This window comes from Protopterus annectens, chromosome 7.part0, assembly GCF_019279795.1.
Source record: "Protopterus annectens isolate FY-2018-M chromosome 7.part0, PAN1.0, whole genome shotgun sequence".
Classification (NCBI taxonomy): domain Eukaryota; kingdom Metazoa; phylum Chordata; order Ceratodontiformes; family Protopteridae; genus Protopterus; species Protopterus annectens.
In genome coordinates, this window is record NC_056739.1 from 1,520,035,397 (window position 1) to 1,520,057,685 (window position 22,289).

Consider the following 22,289-nt stretch of genomic DNA (forward strand, 5'->3'; position numbering starts at 1 on the left):
GTGTTGTGGCTTATTCTTAGGCTCTATATATCTCACTCCTCTGTAGAGATTAATCATAAAGTCTTTCCAAGGACCTGGCTTCTTGGAATGATGTGTGTAACCCATCTGTTGTCATATTACTTTAGGTTTTACAGCAGCAGGCATTTCTCCAGAGCTTCTTAGACCAGAATATTGGTGCATTGTGACCTGGTCCCAGGTTTTTCATATTTTTTTACTTTTTCAGATAGATCCTGTGGTTTTCACATGTAAGTATATTCCAGATATTGCAAATGCTATGCCTAAAGAATCTGATTCTCACAGCTCTATAGATTTTATAGCATTAGATACAGTCTCCATCTGTTTCCAGACAAATACTGTGGTACAGTTTTTCTTCTGCAGTTCTGTATATGCCAGTCTTGCTTACATGGATTTAGTTCATTGTCATTCAATGTACTTGTCTGCCAAGAATAATAGATTTAACCCTTGAGAAAATCTGCTTCCCACATTTCTTTTGGTTTTATACCATCCAACATACCTGATATACCTCAGGTCTTCCCAGACTGACACTGTAGTGCAGTGTGTTTTGTTCTCTTGTTCTGCATGCACCAGTCTTACTTCAAGGATTACATTTATAATTACACAATGCATCTGTCTTCCAGGAATGGGGATGCAACCATCAGAAAATCTGCTGCCTTTAGCTAATTCCGCCTAAAATGCCAATTTTCTAGAGTTTCTGTCATTTAAAAAGCTTGTTTCAGCTACATATTGTACTTATTTTACTACCTGCACTTTAACAAAGTCGTTTTTGTGTATAAATTACCTGTTTAACTGTTGTAGGCTACACATTCAAGTGTGATAGACATCTGTGCATTTAAAGTGTTTTTTTGATTGCATCTGCTTTATTTTCTGAAAAAAAAAAAAACATATACTTGTTTTCCCACCTTTTTAAGCTAGTATAGTCCAGTTTTCAGGTTAGTGCTGAATTCAGGGCTGTGTTACAAGTTTCTGTGTTTGCCCATACCTTACTTGGATAGAAGGAAGTTTCTCTGTTCACTGTGAAAGAGGGAGCTTTGAGCAGCCTATCTGTCCCTGGAGGAGTGGTTTCAGCCCAGAAATTAGTAGTTTATTGGCCATTTTGTGCTAATTTTTATCTCTTTCATTTCCCTGCTATAAAACCCGCATTTGTGTGGTTTTGACGCCGGGCAGCGCCAGTTAGCTTGGGTATAACTATTCCCGGCTCCACAAACTCTACTCTTCAAATTTTCCCTTGGAACTAGACACACTTTCAACTTAAGCACTCAAATCATTCACTTCTCATCCCTGCACTTCCCCAAAACTCATAGCAAGCACTAATAAACCTTAGCACTAGACCCCCCATACTGTAGAGAAGTATCAGGCTCTCTATTCGACCTTTATCAGCCAATCAGTAAAACAGTTCACTGTACCTATCCAGGTATGTCCAAAGGGCAGTTTCAGATGAACTCTCCAGTCCAACTGGTGAATCTGGGCATTTTGAGGCAATGTTACAATTGCCTCATGTACACAGACAACCCTCTCCTAACTTCCACCAAACACTAATACATGCGAGAGATGCAATTATACAGCCAAACTGGAGGCTAAGCTCTCTCAACCCAAGACTAGACCAGGCAGTCAAGAGGAGAAGGGAATTACTTGCATCACACCACCAGTCTCACATAGACCTATGAAACCAGCACTGGCAAAAAACACACATAAATACAAAAAACATATTCAGAGGCTCTAAATAAAAATCTGCAAAAGCAACAGAGATCTCCAAAGCAGACATCCAAGAAACCTCCACCACCCAACACAAACCATGAAACACATACTTCACAAAACCAGTGTGCCACACAATCACAGCCCTTAAGGCAAAATAACATACCCAACACACTAGTAATAGGTGACTCTATAGTCAGGCACACTGACATCCCACTCACTAGTCTGAACAAGGAGAAGGTTACAGTTAGTTGCCTGTTGGGTGCCAGGATCTGCCACATAACACAAGCACTCAGGTCACTCCAGAACAAGTACAAATATGACTCTGTCATCATCCATGTTGGTGTGAATGACCTGAGTTGTACCTCCCTGGACAACATGAAAAGAGATATGAAGGAGCTCTCTGATCACGTAGCCCAGGCCGGTATGACCCCGACCCTGAGTAGCATCCTGCCCTCACCAAGAATGATACCACGGTATAGAGAAAAAAATTATTAATTTCAACAATTGGCTAAGCTTCTGGTGTTATTCAAAGGGGATCCAGTGTCTCTCAGCCTGGGATGACATGCTCGACAAGCCACGCTGCTTTGCTAAAGAAGGCTTCCACCTGTCACCCTTAGGCTTTCAAATACTGGCCAAGGCTCTTGCCATCCCCATAGTGCCTTTTTTAGGCAAGGCTCAAAAGACAAACCCACCACCGTAAATAGCACAAGTAACAAAAAACTGAGGGTAATGTTGCTCAATGCCAGAAGTCTAAACCTCAAAATGCATGCACTCGAGGCACTCCTCAGTATGGAGAAAATCAATATATGTGCAGTAACAGAACCCTGGTTTAAGGCTCCAGAGAGCACCCCAGCACTACCAGGCTACAACTCATACCATACATTTTGGCCACAAAACCCGGACCGAACTACAAAAGGCAGGGGAGTATCCATATTCATCAAGAATACCCACACCTCCAGGCTAGTGGCACAGCACAATGCTTCAGAGATCATTCACATGCAACTAACAATGGGCAAAACTGCTATTCAAATTATAGCTTGCTACAGATCACACGCCATGTCCCAGGACTCCAACTCCGCATTCCTGGAAACACTGGGAAACATAAAGGTCCTACCAAACACCTTGATACTGAGTGGTTTCAATTATCCAAACATTAACTGGGAGAACTACTCACATACGAACCCTCTGGCCCAACATTTCCTAGAATTTATAAACTCAAATGCCCTGGATCAAATGGTTAACAACCCCATCAGAGTTGACAACATATTGGACCTGGTCATCACCAACATGGGTGACCGGTGTTCCACACCGGAGGTCAACCCCTCGCTGGTTAGATCTGACCATAAACTAATCACTCTGGATATCCACATTCCACCACCAACCCCAGTCAAAGAAACCACCATGAAAAACTTTTCAAAAGCAAACTTCACGTTACTTAATACCAAGGTGGGAAGTTTCAAAGCCCCCATGTCCAAGCTGCAAAATCCTTTACTAATGCACTCTATGGGCACCTACAATAATGCATGGATCATGCTATCCCAAACAAAACCAAGACTCACTCCTCCAAGAAAAGGAAACCAGTCTGGTGGACCCCTGCCATAAACAAGCTATACAATAGAAGGAGGACACTAGTACAGAAAAGAGTAAAATCCAAAGAAGGGAAGACATCCCTGATCAGTATCAGCAAGAAACTACATTCCCTCATAAAATCATCCAAGGCTAGCTTTGAAAGAAAAATCGCCATGGACTCCAAAGATACCACAAGGCATTCTTTAGCTATGTCAAGAATCTAAGTGGCAATTCTCAGATCTGCTCAGAGTTAGTGCAGAATGGCACAAAATACACTGAACCAACCGATATAGCCAACATCCTGGCAGACAGGTTTAGTGCAAACTTCACCCCCCTCTCACCCCCAAAAGGGCTCATAACTATACCAGAAGAATGTAGTTCCCCTGAAATCACAGACACTCAGGTTAAAACAGCCCTTTTCAAAGCCAAAAACACAGCATCAATGGGACCGGACGGCGTCCCAGGCTGCATCCTACATGAGCTCAAAGACGAACTAACCCCTCACCTAAACACACTGTTTAAACTCAGCCTCTCCACAGGCTACATGCCCACAGAGTGGTGCACAGCAACAGTTATTCTGCTCCACAAAGGTGGAGCCACAACAGACCCCGGGAGCTATCGCCCTATAAGCCTGACTAGCTTGGTCTACAAAGCTATGGAGCGCATCATCATGGATCTCATTAACAGAGACATTGGAAACCTCCAAACACTGGTTCCAACTCAGTTCGGCTTTGTTAAGGGTAGACCATGCCTCCTAAACCTGGTGGACTTCTTTGGGACAGTTACCAAGGCTATAGACGAGGGAAAGGTGGTCCACATAGCCTACCTAGACCTCGCAAAGGCCTTCGACACTATTCCCCACTCAGGTATTATAGACAAGCTCACCAGCCTGAACATCAACCCGTATGTCATGAGATAGATTGCCAATTGGCTCACGGACATAACCCACATGGTAAGAGCTGCAGGAGCTAGGTCTGACTCTAAACCTGTTATAAGTGGCATTCCCCAGGGCTCAGTCCTAGGACCCCTCCTGTTCGGCATATACTTCTCAGAGGTACAGGCAAGCACAGGAGGACCATGACTCACCAAGTTCGCAGACGACTGCAAACTAGGGGCTATAACTGACTCCCCGGCTGACACAGACATCCTCCAAAAGGGTCTCACTGAGACAGATACCTGGTGTCAAAACCATGGTCTCAAGCTAAATGCCAAAAAGTGCATAGTCATCCCCTTTGGAAAAAACAAAGTACCCACAAACTACCACATAGGTGGTAGCCCCCTAAATACAGAAGTCATAATAAGGGATCTGGGAACCCAAGTAGATAGTAACCTCTCCTTTGATAATCACATTGCCGAAGTGGTTAGAAAATCCTTCTATGTGGCCCACCTAATCACAAAAGGGTTTGCATCCAGATCGAAAGAGGTCATTGGGCCCCTCTACGCATCACTCATCAGACCCATCATAGAGTACAATGCCCCATTTGGGATGTACCTTACAAGACACCTGCAACAACTGGAAAGACCACAGAAGTTCCTCACCAAGAGGATCACTGGCCTCAAGCAGATGCCTTATGCAGCTCGACTGAAGAAACTCCAGCTGTACTCAGTTGCATACCACCTACTCAGAGATGATCTCTGCCTGACATACAAGGCCATGTCCAACCCAGAATTGATGGACATGTTCCACCTAAAGAAACCCATATCCCCTCGAGCCACAAGCTCCATGGATCTAAACCTCACCACAACAATAAATAGGACATGCTGGAGGGATAGATTCCTGTCCCAGAGACTTCCCATGCTCTGGAACAAGATTCCAATCTACATTAGGCAGAGCTCCTCACTAACCCTCTTCAACAGAAACCTTGATGAGTGGATGGGAAACAGAAAGTTTACCCCAGGGATCACTTCAATGGCTCTGCTGGACAGAGGCACAGGGAACTAATCTAAGTGGGCAGCGAAAGCCAACACATTCCGGCTCGGCTTATAAATGCCTTTGGGCAGATAGTCTAGTACCTACCTATGAACCTATGGTTCTTATTTCACTGTAGATTTCACAGAATCAACAAACCTCCTGCTGTATGAAGGCCAGAGCTCTGTAACCTACTCCACAACAAGACTATGCATGCTGCACAGAGCATGTATGATTTAGACATCTCTGCAACTGTTATTCACTCACACAGTCTTATCAAATGGAATGCCACTATTACCTAAATAATATATTCTCATATCTGTACCTGCAAGTCAGTGCCCTTTGGTGTCATGCTTCTGAAATATTCCTTGAAATTGCATGCATGCATGTGGTACTAGCAGTGTAGCATGCACCCTGCTAACAATGCTGCCATGATATATGCTGCATATGTCTGCTATCTCCTCATCATCAGCAGCAGTGTTGTCTCTTGCTTTACATTTTTGTCTTTCCTTGATTTGTTGCCTATGCAGATTTTGTAGGGATGCAAGTGTGCATGATGGTATGCTGTATACTACATTTGTATCGTAGCCTCTGCTATATTGTTATGCTGTGCCTTAGTTTGGATGCTGTACTATGCTTCTTTGATTGTGTTGGCTGCATCTTCAGCCTACATTTCCCTAACTTGTCATTGTGCCTGAGTTAGGAAACAGCATGAGTGCATTCCATGTGCTTGCATTTTTCTTCCATGAGGCTATGCCTTATTTAAAAGAATGTGATAGGGTGTAATGATTTCCTGAATACATTAATTTTGTTTCACAACATCAAGATCTGCTGGATACCTATGTATTCATGTATTCTAACAATATCTGAGTAAACTTGTTTCAAGCTGCATATGTGTATATCTTCTCATGGGGTATATAGCTCATTCCAGTTTGATGTTACTTTGTAAAGTTTCCAGCCATACATCTGTATATGTTTTTACTTTATGAAGTTTCCTATAGCTAAGTCATATTTTTACACATTATTTGGTATGTTAGTGGGATAAGTGAAAAAAATGTGAAGAAACTTTGAACCACATCTCTGTGTCCCAGTGGCCATGACTCCATCTGATACATCCATGGTGTTATGTCCTCTCATGACAGGTATGTGATACAGTATTTCTTTATTCAATAGAGCTGTATTCTTTTGCATGTACTTTAGCATTCAGGCACACATACTTATGGTAATCCCTGATTCATTATGCTCAGTTTCATTGCTCCATTTCCCTATTCCCTTTCTATGGTACTCTGTGTTTTATGTTCCTCTTTATCTGGTCACTGACATTTGGCACATCACGCAGAACAGCTAAACTGGCAGTGAACCTGCTTTAAGCTGTGTATTCGTTCTTATTCTGACAAGTTAATAAAACAGTGGCAAATCAGCTACCAAATAAAATGTTAATGAAAGGATAAATTACAGTACAGCATAAAAATGTCACGAAAACATATGAGAAGGCATACAAGGTGTTCCATTAACTGAATTTGTGAGAGAGTAAAAGCTGTGTCATAAAAGAAGATGATGTAGGGATATTTTAAAAGCTGGGAGGGATTTGGTAGTTACAATATAAGAAAATAAAACATTAAGTTGTGTTAAGGCAGTAACAGGAAATGATATGAATAATCCAGTATGGAGCTGTAAAAGAAGGAAGGAGGACAGCTGTGCTGGAGAGGTAAGCTGAAAAGATAACTAACAGGAAGCAGAGGAAAGTGGCATCCATTCTAAATAATTCCTTGAACAAAAACAGACAGTATTGGTAAATCAGCATGAAGTTCATTTTTTGTTAATTTTGTTCTAAGTTATTATTCCTGCTGACCATCAAGCCATCCCTCAGGTAATTCTCATTCATTCTCCCATTCCAGGACTGCACCCAGAACTGAGGTGAGAGCTGTCCAAGGGAAAGGGATCTGTCATTCAGGCAGCCATTAGGATGTTTTGTGTCTCACTAGCATTCCAGAAATGAGAAGTTAGTATATATAACTAGCAGGGGGGATGGGGACCTACAAAAAAGTTTTTTTTTTTTCAGTCACTCTTTTGAACATCAACTTGATGACAATATATATTTTGCAGTTTAAAAAAAGAGAAAGAGTTATATAAGAAGTCATAGCTTTAATGCTAATAGGCTAACCACAGGAAGTTGCATGTCATATGATACAATTAATTTTCATTTTAAGTCTCTGCAGTTTGAAAAGTTTGAATATGCATCTCATGGAAGCTGCAGTACACATCATGTTTATTTACTCACTAGCTGGACATCACATACCACACACTTTTGTATTAGAAATAATCTAATAGTCCAGATTAAGGTGGAAATACAACATGTGTTGCACATATTTCTAATCAAAGAAAGACATAGTGAGCCTGTCTTGAAGACAATTTGCAAAATATACAAAAAAATGTTCTCAATTTCCATGGGTTGAGAAATACCCTACAGGAAGCAAAACTAAGTTTCAATTTGTAATTACAAAACTTTGAGTTTCTGAGTTTCAATTTGTCATTACAAAAAGGAAGAAGTTGCATCTGTCTACTTGAGCAAACAGTAGCAATGAATAAGGAGACCAAACCTACCTTAAGGCCTTTAAGATACCGGTCAGGACATTTACATCATAATAAAATATGTGCATGTACAATCTCTCAGTCATCACTTAGATTTTTTCCTATTCTATTCTAATCTCAACAGATCTACATTTGGTAGTTTAATGACTCCTGATCTTTATCAACACTTTCTGAAACAGTAAAATATTTTTTTTCTGGTTTACAGGCTAATCTGCCCATAATAGAAACGGTCATCACTGCAGATATCAAAGTCCTACATTCTTGTTGATGCTGAGAGATCTAGATATTACTTGACTTCTATACAGAGTTAACTCACATTTTTGCATCTCTTCTGGTCAAAGATCTAGATGAAGGAAAACATTAATGCATCATTCCCACCTCTAATGAATGTGGTCCATTTCACTCCCTATCTCAAGTCCAGTCTTCTCATGTGCCCACTTGCAACTTTTTGACCAGATTCACTACCAATTGTGATTTAAACTCCAGGCAGATTACTTACAAAATATCTGGGGGGAATATCATTCCCTCTACCTTCTTTTCCTTATGCGATATTTCTTTTTTTTTATATAACACTGTTTTATTGATTTTCATAGATCAAGAAATTATTACATTATACAGATAATTATTCATTAACATGACATTAAATACTCAACTATGTACAATTATATACAAAATGCTCATAACTAAAACAGCTTTGTTCAACATATTACATTTTGTCTAATAATTTTTTAAATTTCAACCAAGATAACTTTCTGTGGGTCATTCTTCTTGTTCTATAGTTAAGAGTTTCAAGTTCTCTGTTATATACTGTCTTGGCCAATAGTATAAACTCAGTAAAAGAGACAGTCACTTTACTTTTCCAATTTGAAGTAATAACTTTCCTTGCTATTGCCAAGATGGACCATAAAAGATGTATTTATTACTTTGGTATACAATCTGGTATTGGGACATTGAGTAATAAAAGTGTATCTGTAATTATGCATTTGTCTGTCCACAATGCCTTTGTAAAATCTCTAAATTTCAGACAAAAAGGAACAATCATTTTACATTCAAGGCACATATGTATCCAATCTGCACAGAGACTCTCATCACATCTCCAACAATTATGACTAGTTTTATTCAATATTGTTGCAATGTTCTGTGGAGTAAAATAACTCCTGAGTATAAATTTCCATGTAAATATTTTCCAATATAAAGATGATGTTGTATGATTTATCGACCTGAGTGTTAATAATTTGTCATTATCAGAGAAGCTAAATTTGTTATTATTTTCTATAAAACTCCATAGAGAACCATCATGCTGTTTTAAGTCAGCCCTCAATGTCTTATAGATCTTAGATAAAGAAAACCCCATGCTAAATTGTAAAGAATTTAATTCAGACAAAAATAAAATTATTTTAGTCTGAGGTGAAGTATATGACACTTGACTTGTTTTAAATTCCTTTATTAGATATTCTCTGAAGATTTGAATATTTAACCAATTATCTTGATTTACGTTGTATCTTGCTAACAGACTTGTAGTGTCAAGAATATTATTTATACTAAGGAATTGGTGCCAGTAATTTAACCCATTGCCTTTCATTTCTATTATTTTGTTTATATTGAAAGAATCTAAGCAATTGTTTGTGAACGCTATTGGGAACATTAATATTGAGAAATGTCTTGTTATGCAATGTGTGTTTATAATTTTCTTAAAATTGTTTAGTATATAACTAATGCAATATGGTAGCTTCTCATTTTTGCTTTCTTTATATACTGAATCTTTCACTGTTAAAAACAGTTTATTATTTTCAGTAAAAAAGTAATTGTTTATTTTTTCATCTATATTAGATAATAAAATGTTTGTATGCAAATCTTTCCAAGTTGATGTATACTTATTACTTAACCATTTACTTATGATATGAATTGTAACTGAATCAGCATAGAGTTCTAAATTCGGGAATGTGATTCCACCTTTTTCCCAATCTCTATTGTGCCAATCATATTTTATTCTGGGTTTTTGTGGGTACCATAAAAACTTAATTAAAAGTGAATTTAATTGTTTTATTATTTTTTTGGAGGGCTAATAATTATAGATTGAAACAAATACAAAACTTTAGGAAGAATACACATCTTTATTGGTATTAGTTTTTCTTCAAAAGTAAAGAACATTTTATTCCACTTGTCTATATATTCTTTGACTTTATCCAATAGATTTCTATAGTTAACTTGTATCATTTCTTTCCAACTAGGCTTTATATACACACCTAGATATTTAATCGACTCATTTCCCCAGTTAAAGTTATTATATTTTCTCCATTCTGAACTTACTTTACTATTTATTAATAATGTTTATATTTATTATTATTGAACTTTAGGCCAGAACATTTCTCAAAAAGTTCTATAGCATCTGCAATATGCCTTATTGAAGAGTTTAAATTACCTATGGTTAGTATTATATCGTCAGAAAATAATTGTACTTTTGAAGAATAATTTGAATTGAGTGAAACTGTTTATGTTATCATTTTTTCTTATGTAGTTTGCAAATGGCTCTACTGATAATGCAAATAACAGAGGTGATAATGGGCAGCCTTGTTTAGTTCCTTTTAGTATTTGAATTTTGTTAGATAAGAATGCCCCAATTTTAATATGACACAGAATTTTTGTATAAGGTATTTATTAGTTCTATGAAATCATTGGAGAAATTAAAAGTTTCTAATACATTAAATAAATATGTCCAAGATAGAGAGTCAAATGCTTTTTCAATATCTAAACTAATTATTGATAGTTCTTTTTTTTTCTTATTTGCAATATCTATCAGGGTTAAAAGCCTAATGACATTGTCTTGAACTTTTCTATTCAAAATAAAACCTGCTTGATCATTTTCTATTATTCTCAGAATGAATTGATTTAAACTTTTAGTAAGTATTGAGGTGTAGATTTTATAATCTACATTTAGTAGAGATATAGGTCGATATGATGTCACTAGCTTAGGATCTTTGTCTTGTTTCAGAATGGGAGATATAATAGCATATTTCCATGATGGAAAATGCATTTATTTTTTCTAAATTCTTCATAAGCTACCTGCAAAATCTTTAAAGTATCTTCTGGGAACAACTTATATATCTCTCCAATAATTCCATCTAATCCAGGTGCCTTATTGCTTTTAAGGTTTAGAATACATTCTTTAATTTCTTTTAATGTTACTGGCTTAAGCAAATTAGTATTTTGTTCTTTTGTTACTTTTTTGTTAATATTTTCTTTCAGAAAATTATTTCTAAGTGCACTGTTTACCGAATCAACATTTGTATTGTTTAACCTCTCGTAATGTACTCTAAAGACCTCCAAAATGTCTTTGTGCTCCGTAACATGTTTTGTTTTAATTCCTTTATTGTCAATTATTTCTTTTATATAGTTAAGGCCAGCTAGATGTTTTGCTTTGACTGCCAATCTGTGTATGTGTTTGGGGTTCATGAATAGGATTGCATTCTTAATTTTTCTAGATTTATTGTCACTTTGTGATTTAGAATTCCTGCGTATCTATTGTTTAATGCTTTTAGCTCAGAATTTGTTCTTATGTCTTTGGTACTTAAACTTTTCCTTATTTTATCTATATTTATTTGTAGTTGTGTTAGTTCATTTTCCCATTGTTTTCTTTTGATTAGATACCGATTTTTGATCTTACCATATAAGTAAGATTTTAGTGAATCCCAAAGTATTACTTTTGAAGTCTCATTATTATTATTATTAATATCTAGAAAAAGTTTTATTTCATTAAGGAGCCACTCTTTAAATCCTTTTAATGTAGTTATATAGACAGGTAATCTTTGCCAAGTTATTAAGTCTTTAGGCATGATATTAAGCTTAAAAAATAAGGCATTATGGTCTGACAGTGGGCACGAGCTAATTAAGACTTCTTGAATCTTGTAAAATATATTATTTGTAACTAGTACTTTATCAATTGTTGTTTGTGTACCATACCTATATGAATAGTGAGCGTATTCTAATGAGTGAGCTTCTTTTAGAGCATAAATATCTCTAAGATCTAATATATTAATGAAATTCTTTAACTTTTTTGCTGCAGAAGATGCTTTAAAATTATCTCTTTTTGTAGTATCTTTATCAGAAAGGAGACGATTAAAGTCTCCAGCATGTATTATTTCACCTTTGGATTTAGAAATTATTAACTCCAGCTGTTTATTTGCTGTAATTGCTCCAAAACCAGGTGTCCAGTAAGAGTTTACTAATGTTACATATCTTTTGTTTATCTCTAAAACTACTAAGCATAGCATGCCATTCTTATCTGCATAGGTATCAATGATTTTAGGTACTGGTAATGTTTTTCTCCATAGTATCATCGTGCCTCTTCTCTTAGTTTGATAATGAGATTCTGCAAGAATCATATAACCGTTAAAAGATAATCTGTCTAAGTCCTTATTAACAATGTGTTTCCTGTAAACACCCTATATCTACTTTATTCAGCTTCAAGTATTTAACTATACTTCCTCTTTTGAAAGGATTATTAAGGCCATTGACGTTTAAAGACATACACTTATAAGAGAACATTCAAAATAGTACAAATACTTCCATTGAATTTAGTTATGAGCAGATAAATGGAATTGAATAACAAAATTTTAACATATATGACTATATACAAAACAAAACATGGAAATCTAAATTCCTGGCTTGATGATAACATCATCTTAGCCACCACCACAAACATCCCTACAACCAGTCAACCTTTACATTGTTGCTTCTGCACTTAATAATTAAGCATACAGATATTCATGTTCAATATTAACAATACCCTATATTGGCATTTAAAGTGTCAAAATATCTTAAAACACATAACAAATTATAAAATGTTTATAGGTTGCAAATAATGGCTAGTTATGTAGTAAATATTTATGTTTAACATTTGTTCCTGTATTATATTAATAAGGTTCTGCTCTCATAAATCAACATACATAGATATAACTTCATAAGCAGTCTAAAGGCTCAAAATTCTCATTAAGCTGAATGAAATAAAGCTATTATTTTATTTAGGTGATGTTTCATGTTAATATGTTCCGAAATTTGAGGTTTAGTAACCTTTATTTTTATTTTCTTTCTTACTCACCATCCTCTCAACTATTGCCTTTATACATGTTATTTATATTCCATATGTAAGTTGTTTAAGCAAATGTAATGAGCATTCCATGTTATGTTGTTATGATATTTGAAATTTCAAATATATTTAGTGTAATAAGCATATTTTACAATCATGTTTTATCTCATTTATCCCCTGCTGTTTCATTAGTCTACTACTACTACTATTGCTTTCAAACCTTAATACTTCAGAGGTGTATTCATTCCAAATTTACATTAGAATTACTATCTATTCAATTTAGCAAGTACGTAAAACAACATTACTTATGAAAGCTGTTAATTATATGATGACTTCTATGCATGAGATCTCGACAAAACAAGTTTTTACTTGTTTATATATCAGCATATAACATAAAAGTAACTGTATGCTCATCCTGTCCGCGTTTCCATATTTTCCCCATCCCATTCTCTTTTTAACTGTCTATAATTTGTGGATGACTCTTTATGCTGTTATTATGTTTGGTGTTTCAAGTATATTGAATGTAATTTGCAATCATTATTTTATCTCATTTATTTCATTATCGCTCTATCAGTGTAATATTACTATTGCTTTTAACTTTAGTATTTCAGAAATGCATTCATTCCAAGCTTACACTGTTATTAATATCCCTTCTGTTAAACAAGTACATAAACATGCAGCACTTATGTTAGCTATTGACTATATGTTGATAGCTTATATGATATTTTGGCAATAAGCATGTTTACTTGTTTGCATGTCAAAACATCAAAGAGTAGTATGTTCACCCACTTCTCTTTTATTATATTATCTCACTCACATTACCCTTTGGTTAGCTGTCTACAACTTGTAAACATTCTTTATGCCAGCACTTTCCGATCTCTCTTAAGTAGATACATTTGGGTTAGTTTGAATAATTAACACAATTATTTAATTATTGTATCAATATTATAATTAGGAATTTGTTAGTTTCTATTGTGCACATTTAGTTCCTTATTTGTAAATTATTTATTTTTCCCAAATTGTTTATCTATAGATTCCATTACCACAGAGCATGCTTATCACAATATCAGTGAAATTTGATTTCAAACCAGCCAAAAATAAAACATTCTGAAGCCATCTGTAATGATTGTACTTTGCAAATTAACTAGACTGTGACTATAACAGTTCACTACATGTATATAACAAGATCTTATTTCTGAGATAAGAAGCGTGTAATATTTTATTATTTTACTGCAAGGAGCAAACTTATAGTCCAAAGAATGCTTTGAAAGCATTCAAAACCTTCAGTCAGTAATAACTTCCTTGTTACATTTTTTTCCCTCTGTCACCACTTTTCCTATGTGCAACCAGACTCAGATGACATTACATCATCATTAAATGCTTCTGTAACGAGTGCCAGTCTCAAAAACAAGGATTTAATGCATAGATCGTGACTTGCTTCTCATGAAGCTTGACAAATAAAATATTGCAAGATGAACATAACGCTTTTCAGGTATTTTCAAGCTTTTCTTAACTGTCGTACACTCGAGAAGCATTAAAGGCATGTAAAAAACAAAAAAACAAGTTAAGCAGGGTAACACAATGCTATTTACACTATAACATTAAAATTATACTTCGCAAGTGACTACAAAGTGCCGGCATTGCTCAAACATGTCTACACAGGATATTTATAATAAAAACATTTTACACTTGTTGATTAAACAAGCCAAGGGCAACAAAAGTCACTAATAAGCAGCGTAAAGCTGGCAGTACCCCTTTCAACATCTAGGAACATCGCAATTCCATTTTAAATGGCAGGCAATGCAATAAAACACACAAGATGTTCCAAATACTAATCCAACCCCAAACGAGCAATACTCAACACATTATTAATTGAAATTAGATATAAGTCGCAATCTTATAAAGCTCTATCAATATTTATAATTTATGAGCCCTTCAATTATTGTTTATACTATAATCTATAAAGGAAATAGTGTTACATAACAAAGAAGAAAGAAGAAGTCAGAAAGCTGTCACAAGTAACTAGTGAGAATTGTTATTAGAAATAAGAAAGAAGTATTAAATATTTTTAGTTATGAATATGTTAATGTAAAATCTTACCTAATAGCTTGTAGTATTGGACATATTATCATGGGAAAAAATGCCGCTGGAAATTAGAAGTTAGTATTTTATTTCCCTTTAAGTTTTTTTGTTTATTTATTATTTGCTGTTGTTTTGCCATTTGTAGCTTGTCTCTTTTGGCTTGGGGTAGAGAGTTCCATATCTTCAATTTTGTCTAATAGGTTATGTTTTTTGACAAATTCTGTTACCTCTTTGATGTTATTAAAGATTTTCTGACCATCTGGAAGTGTGATTTTCAATCTAGCAGGGAAGAGTATTTGAGCTTTTATTTCTGCTTTTTTTAGATCTTTAATGAGAGGAACACAGGCTTTTCTCTTTGCTATTGTCACAGATGTATAATCATTATCAAATCTAATGACGTTTCCATTTTCCTGAATAGGACCCATCAACCAGGCAGTCTTTAACACCAAATCTTTATCCTATGTTGATAAAAACGTAACTATGATAGATCTTGTTGAAGTTAAGTTTTTAGATATAGAAGGGTTTGACAAAGATCTATGCGCCCTTTCAATTCCATAAGAAAATGACTCTGGCAGGTTTAGTATTTTAGGTAACCAGTTATTCAGGAAAAGAATCATGTTATTCCCTTCTGTCTTTTCAGGAACTCCATAAATTCTAATATTATTTCTTCTTGACCTTGATTCTAGATCATCCACCTTTTCTAATAGTGAATTATTTTTCTTCAAAAGGAAATTTATTTGATTGTCATTCTCCATCTGTTTCCTGTCTATTTCATTTAGAGATTCTTCTATACTGGTTATTTGATCTGAGTGCTTTGAAATAATTTCCTTTAATTCTTGAATTTGTTTTTTACTTTCTTTTTTCATGTTCTCCATGATGTTTTCTAGGTTATCCATTTTTGTTGAGAGATCTTGTATACTTGTAATTATAGTCTGTAGTTCTTTCTTCATAGAACTATCTGGAGCAGATGACTTTGAATGACTCATATTTCAAGTATCTGTATACAGCAATTGATGTTCTGACAGGATTTTTGTGAAGAATTTCACTGAAGATTATTTTTTTTTCTTCTTCTGCTAATCCACAATAGTGAAAGGAATATTTATAGGCAGTTTTTTCCAAGATATTTCAAAAAAAATGTAATTAATTCCTGTCAGAAATAAATTTCATGAACAGAGCAACAAAAAAACTACTTCACTCACTCTGACATCTTGTCCACACCCCTTATGTGGTATTTCTGAAGGTGACCATCCAAGCCACATGAGGTTATTCATCTCAACTCTATCTAAAGCAAACAAAATCCAAAACACAGCTTCAGCTCTATTTGTAAATATCTTTGACACAGTTGTGTGACATGATTTCTTCTCTGCTCTGAAAGCACTGAAGTTTGGCATGGAGTTTATGCCATGACTATTTACTCATGCTCTACATCTCAGTTGAAAGCCAAAATGATTTCCAATGAGATCCATAAGTTCTCAACAGGGTACAGCAAGATATTCATCTATCCCAATTGCTATTACTTCTGACTATTGATCGCCTGAGCTTGGCCACGCCAATGTGATTCAGAAAGCATGTTTGGTGAAAGCTCCATGGATTGATTATGCTTTGATCCCCCATAATCAGGAGAAATGTTGCAATGAGTTTTTCCTCACAGCTAAGAACGTTTGGAGACCTTTATAGTCTCTGTGGCAATAAATGTGAAATAATTTTTGCTACCCCTGGAAATAAACAGTGGCCCCATGAGCACCTTATTTGATTGCCACCTTACCATGGAACTGCTTGGAAATTTTGACAGAACCTCAAAGAGGAAATCATTTTGGTTAATAACGTTTTTGGTTCATATGCCAGACCCTTTACAGCACTTCCCTGAAACAGGAAATACTACAACCAATTAAATGGTTATTCTTAACTTTTCATTCACTATTTGACATAAATTCCAATGTCTTCTAGGACTCAATGAATTGTGTTCACCAAACTGTTTTATTTTATCTGGTAGAGAACTAAGATTGACATGAACAAACACAAATTATTTACTTAAAAGAGGAGTAAAGGATCAAAATAAAAAAAAATCAGCTGTACATGGCAGAATCTATACAGTATATATTATTCAAGCTGTGGTTAAACTAGGCTTCGTCTGGTCCATATCAGGATAGGTCATTTTGCCAATTTTTCTCATGCTGAAGTATTTCCAACTAACTGCCATGTCCTAGAATAGCCAAACCTTGCTGATCTCAAGCTATTGAAACTACCTGTTCATTGCACAGAAACAGACAAGATGTTCACTTGATGCTTATTTTCCAATGCCATTGCTGCCTGAACACTAATACAGTTATGCATATAGTTTGGTAGTGGGTAATCCTACTCATTCATTATCTTTACAAAAGGTATGTCGCAAGTAGATAGCTTGAATGCTTTTACTTGCATGGGTTTCCTCTCCTACTTTCCCAAATCAGTAGGGTTTATGCAAAGGGCTGTGGTAGCTAAGGTTAACTAATTAAGTAGTTAATACAAGGGTCATATTGGAACTACTTATAGCCTTTTGTTGGACCACAAACTAAATCATAATGTAGACTCTTTTTAGTTGGGATCATGTGACACTGTTTGACCTCATTAAAGCACAGTGAGATCATGCATGACATCTGACCATAGATTGACATATTGCCAAGATTTACTTGAAATTTCTGAGAAAAGGGATGCCCGCAGAGTGTGTTATTCCCCTGTGAGGATCCATAAACTAGGTACAGTTATTTCATACCTCTGCTACACATTTGATTAAGCAGGAGCTACACCTCTCCATATATTCTAGGACTGCACTAGAGCCAGGTAGGTATGGAAAACATTCACTGGTAGAAATGAAGGAATTATAGATCAGCCCAACCCTACCAGTGTTTGGACTGAGACTTTCCCAAATGATACTTAACATGTAGAGCTTAAAGTGTACTAGGCAAGCTAATGAATGAGGTTAAGTGCAGTAGTAATAATGGGGCAGCAATATTTTGGAAGATATGCCAGATGAAACAGTGTTACTCTATCTGCAGGTACTTCTGGGTAAGGAGATTATTCATATCTCAACAAAGATATACAAGATTCAGGGAACCACTACAAGGGTCATCACTGAAATCAAACGGGATAGTAGAAATAAGGCCAAATTGGACCAGAATAAAGTTAAGAAAGGTGAAAGTGATGAAAATGAGGTGAGAGCTCCCAGCTACTCAACTGTGTGTGACTCATATCCTGCCCTGGCACACCTTGTTCCTTCATGAAATACCAACAGTATATATGATGAAGCATGCTAGGAATGTCCAGAAATAAAACCCATATGACAGTGGAATGGATAACTAAGTCATAGAATGGTCAAAGTACCTCACATAAATCATTTCAAGCATTCATATATAAAACAGAGAAACCCAAGCCTTAAAAAGGGCACAAAAATGAACTCAACACCTAGTGGCTATTTCCATCCCAGTATAAATCATGTCTACACTGCATTTCTGCTGAGACATACATCCAAACCCAGGCCCAAGAAATATAACTACTCCATCAACCAGCCCCTTATACAATACTATCGTATCACTGATAACGTGTAGTTGAAATAACACCTGCCTAAAATTTATTCATCTTAGCAGTATCTAATAAAGTACAGATTAATATGCATTCGTATCCCATCAAAACCCTGACATCCTTGTAATAACTGAAATGTGGGTAAAACCTGAAACCAAAGACACCAAAATCCTTCCATCAGGTTACAATATCCTTAGAGTTGACCATAAAGCTAAAAACACAGGCGGCATTGCTATCAAATACTCAAAAAACCTGCAACTATCACTGTATACATATAATAAACTTAAATGCAACAATGCAGAGATTCTTAACCCTGTGTTTGCTTAAAGTATTTTATTAATTTTTGAAAATGGTTACATAAAGTGTTACACTTTTTAAAATATATTATAATAATTGAATATAACAAAACAAGATGTAAATAAATGAATAAAAAATTAACCATTTACAATGTATACAAAATGCCTGAGACTAGATTATTGATAAGTAATACAAGCCATGAATATATATATATATTTTTAAAACAAAATAACCTAAACAAAAAATTCAGTGTGGGCAAATACTTTCAAACAAGGATTACCCTTAAAATTATTAGGGAAAAGTCTATTCTTCTTGACTATAGTTTCTTTGATTATTGTGTTTTTAAGTAAGAAAAGAAAATCTCCAAATTGTGGTTCTGAAGGATTTTTCCAGTTTCTTGTAATAGTTTTCCTCACTACAACAAGAATTGTCCATGTTAGATAAAAAAGTTGGGATTTTATTCCCACAATGTTAAATAAAACCACAACTTTTATTAAAATGAAAGAATAATTCCATAAAGCTTTTAAAAAGTCTTGTACCTTTTCCCAAAATGTACAAATCATATAACAGTCATGAAACATATGTGACTAATTTGCATTGCAATATGTTTACATCTCCAACATCCAGATAATTTTTTTTCTTGTTTTAGCAACGCTAATAGGAGTTAAGCTCTGTATATAAACTTCCAAGTAAATAATCTTCAATATAGGGTCCAAGATGTATTCTTAATGGATAAAATAAGTTGCTTTTTATGTTGCTTAGTTAAAGCTATCTGATATTCTTTTGTGAAAAAAATTCCAAAAATGTGGAAAATAATTTATCCATGTCTCATTTTTTAGATAGTTTCATTATAGTTTTAATTTACTCTGGAAACCCAACACAACTTGTATTGGAGAGATGAGAAACTTGTGTCTGAATTGATGTTATAACTAATCATATATGAATCAAATCATTAATATTAATATTTAATTCTAAGCATATGGACTCTAAAGAGTTAATTGTATTTTCTTCAAAGCATTGATACCAACAATAAAATTGTTGTCTTTTCCAAGAGTTAAGTATATGTGTTGTTAAATTATTATTAATACTTTTTGATAGGGAAAAGGAATAAGGGATTCAAATCAAAATCTGTAATTTGAACTGAGTGATATTATTTTTTAAATGTTTTAAAATTAAATTTATATAATTAGATTCAGTTGAAGAATATATAGAAGCTTGCATATAATTAGATACAAAAAATGTTTATATGATTTTATATTGCATGACTCCAAAGAATTAATTTTTATATGAAGTAAATGGTAATGTAAGTTTTTCCAGTTTGTAATATAATTGTTATTCAACCAGTTAAAATAATTGTCATAATTATTGCTTTTGCATATGTTTCTATAGTCAGAAAATGAATATGTCCAGACTTCCATGGTCTAAAATGATGATTATACATTATCTAGCTTTACTTGAGTACCATAAAAATTAATAAGCAATTCATTTATTCTTTTGATTTGATTTTTATTAAGTGAACTTATAAGAGATTGAGTTATATGTAACAATTTTAGAAATAAAATCATTTGTTATTTGTAATCTGTCTTCAAATGAAATGAAAATCTTGTTCCAAGATTTGATCAGATTAGTTAAAGAGGATCTATTTTTTCATAGTTGAAGTTTGTTGTCTCCTCAGTGTTTTTAATACACAAATTCCTAAATAGGACAAATTAGTAATATCTTTTCTTATTAAATAATTATTTGGATTTAATGAACTTTTTATTGATAAAAAAATAATTGGATTTAGAATTATTAAAATGTAAATTTGAAAATCGTTTGCAATTTTCCTATAATATTATTCAGTTCTTCTAAAGTTTCATTAGAATTTTGCAATATTAAAAGAATATCTTCAGTAAATAACATACTTTATAATTATATTCTTGATTAATTTCCAAACCCTGAATTTTGTATTGAATTAATTAATATTAGAAGTATCTGAATAGCTAAATTAAATAACAATGGAGAAAGAGGACAACTTGTTCAGTTCCTTTTGTAATTTTTATAAAATTTGAGGTAAATGGACCCCTGATTTACATATGCATTATTGTTAGTATAAATATATGTTACCATTGAAACAAACTGAATAGGGAAATCAAACATAGTTAACACCTCAAATAAAAAATGCCAATGTAACAAATCAAATATTTTTTTTTTAATATCTAGGCTAATAAAGATTCAGATTTCCTATTATTCATCACATCTATAGGAGTAATACATATTTTTATATCATGCAAAGTTTGTCTTTTATGAAAACACAGATTGATCTAAACTGATTAAATGTATGCCAGTATATACATAAGCATTTTATAATCTACTTTAAGCAAATAAATAGGTATCTATGAAGAGCATATATGTGGATCTTTGCATTCTTTTATAACTGGAGTAATCAAGGAATAATTCCATGATGTGGCATTTATTCTAGATTTTATATCTTTACCATTACATTATGTAAATTCATTATAATTGGGGGGGTAATATTTTATACAGTTTTTGAATAATACCATCATTTCCAGTAGCTTTATTAGATTTAATATTTTTTTTCTTTGAATTATTTCTTGCGGACATATAGGTTTTAATAAATTAGATTTTTGCAAGGAAGGTTTTTTTTTAACTAAGGATTGGTCAATAATTGAAGTTAAAGTTTTTCTATGTATTACTTTTTAATTCAAAGATAAATAATAGTTTCTGAACATTTCTAATGTATCACCAATATTACCGATATCAAATTTATTTATTTATTTGTTTTAGGATGTTTTAGTTCTTTAATATTATTATTATTTTATTATTTGTTGGAATGCAGTTCTTTTTGTGATACCTTTTAAGAGTTTAAGAGATCTAAAGCTAATTCAGTTTTATGAGATAACACCTCATTATATTTTATATTAAGATCCTTTATCTCCTCCTTACTGACTCCTGTTTTATTTTCTCCTTTTTTTACTTTCTTTTAGCTTTGTTTGAATATCCAATATTTCTCTATTCCCTTCTTTTAATTTGTGTTTAAACCAGGAAATTGTTTTACAAAGACCATAAGATCAAACTTTTGAGACTTCAAAAAGTAAATAAAAGAATACAATTTTTTTAATATTTTTTTCAGAGGACAAGCCCCCCTGCACCCCCCAACACCCCCTGCTAATTAAATATACCAACTCTGAGATCACACTACAGCAAGGAGATGGTAAATATACCATTCCACCCTGTACAGTGATCTCCATTTAAATGGTTTGAAGTTTCAAAACTTCAGTGTTATGGTCTCAACCATAAGAAATTTGAAGTTTTGAAACTTTGAAAATTAGAAGTAGACCCATATCTATATCTATATATATATATATATATATATATATATATATGTGTGTGTGTGTGTGTGTGTGTGTGTGTGTGTGTGTGTGTGTGTGTTTTAAAAGAGTCTCAAACCATTATTAAGTTACAGTCAGGAGTATCATT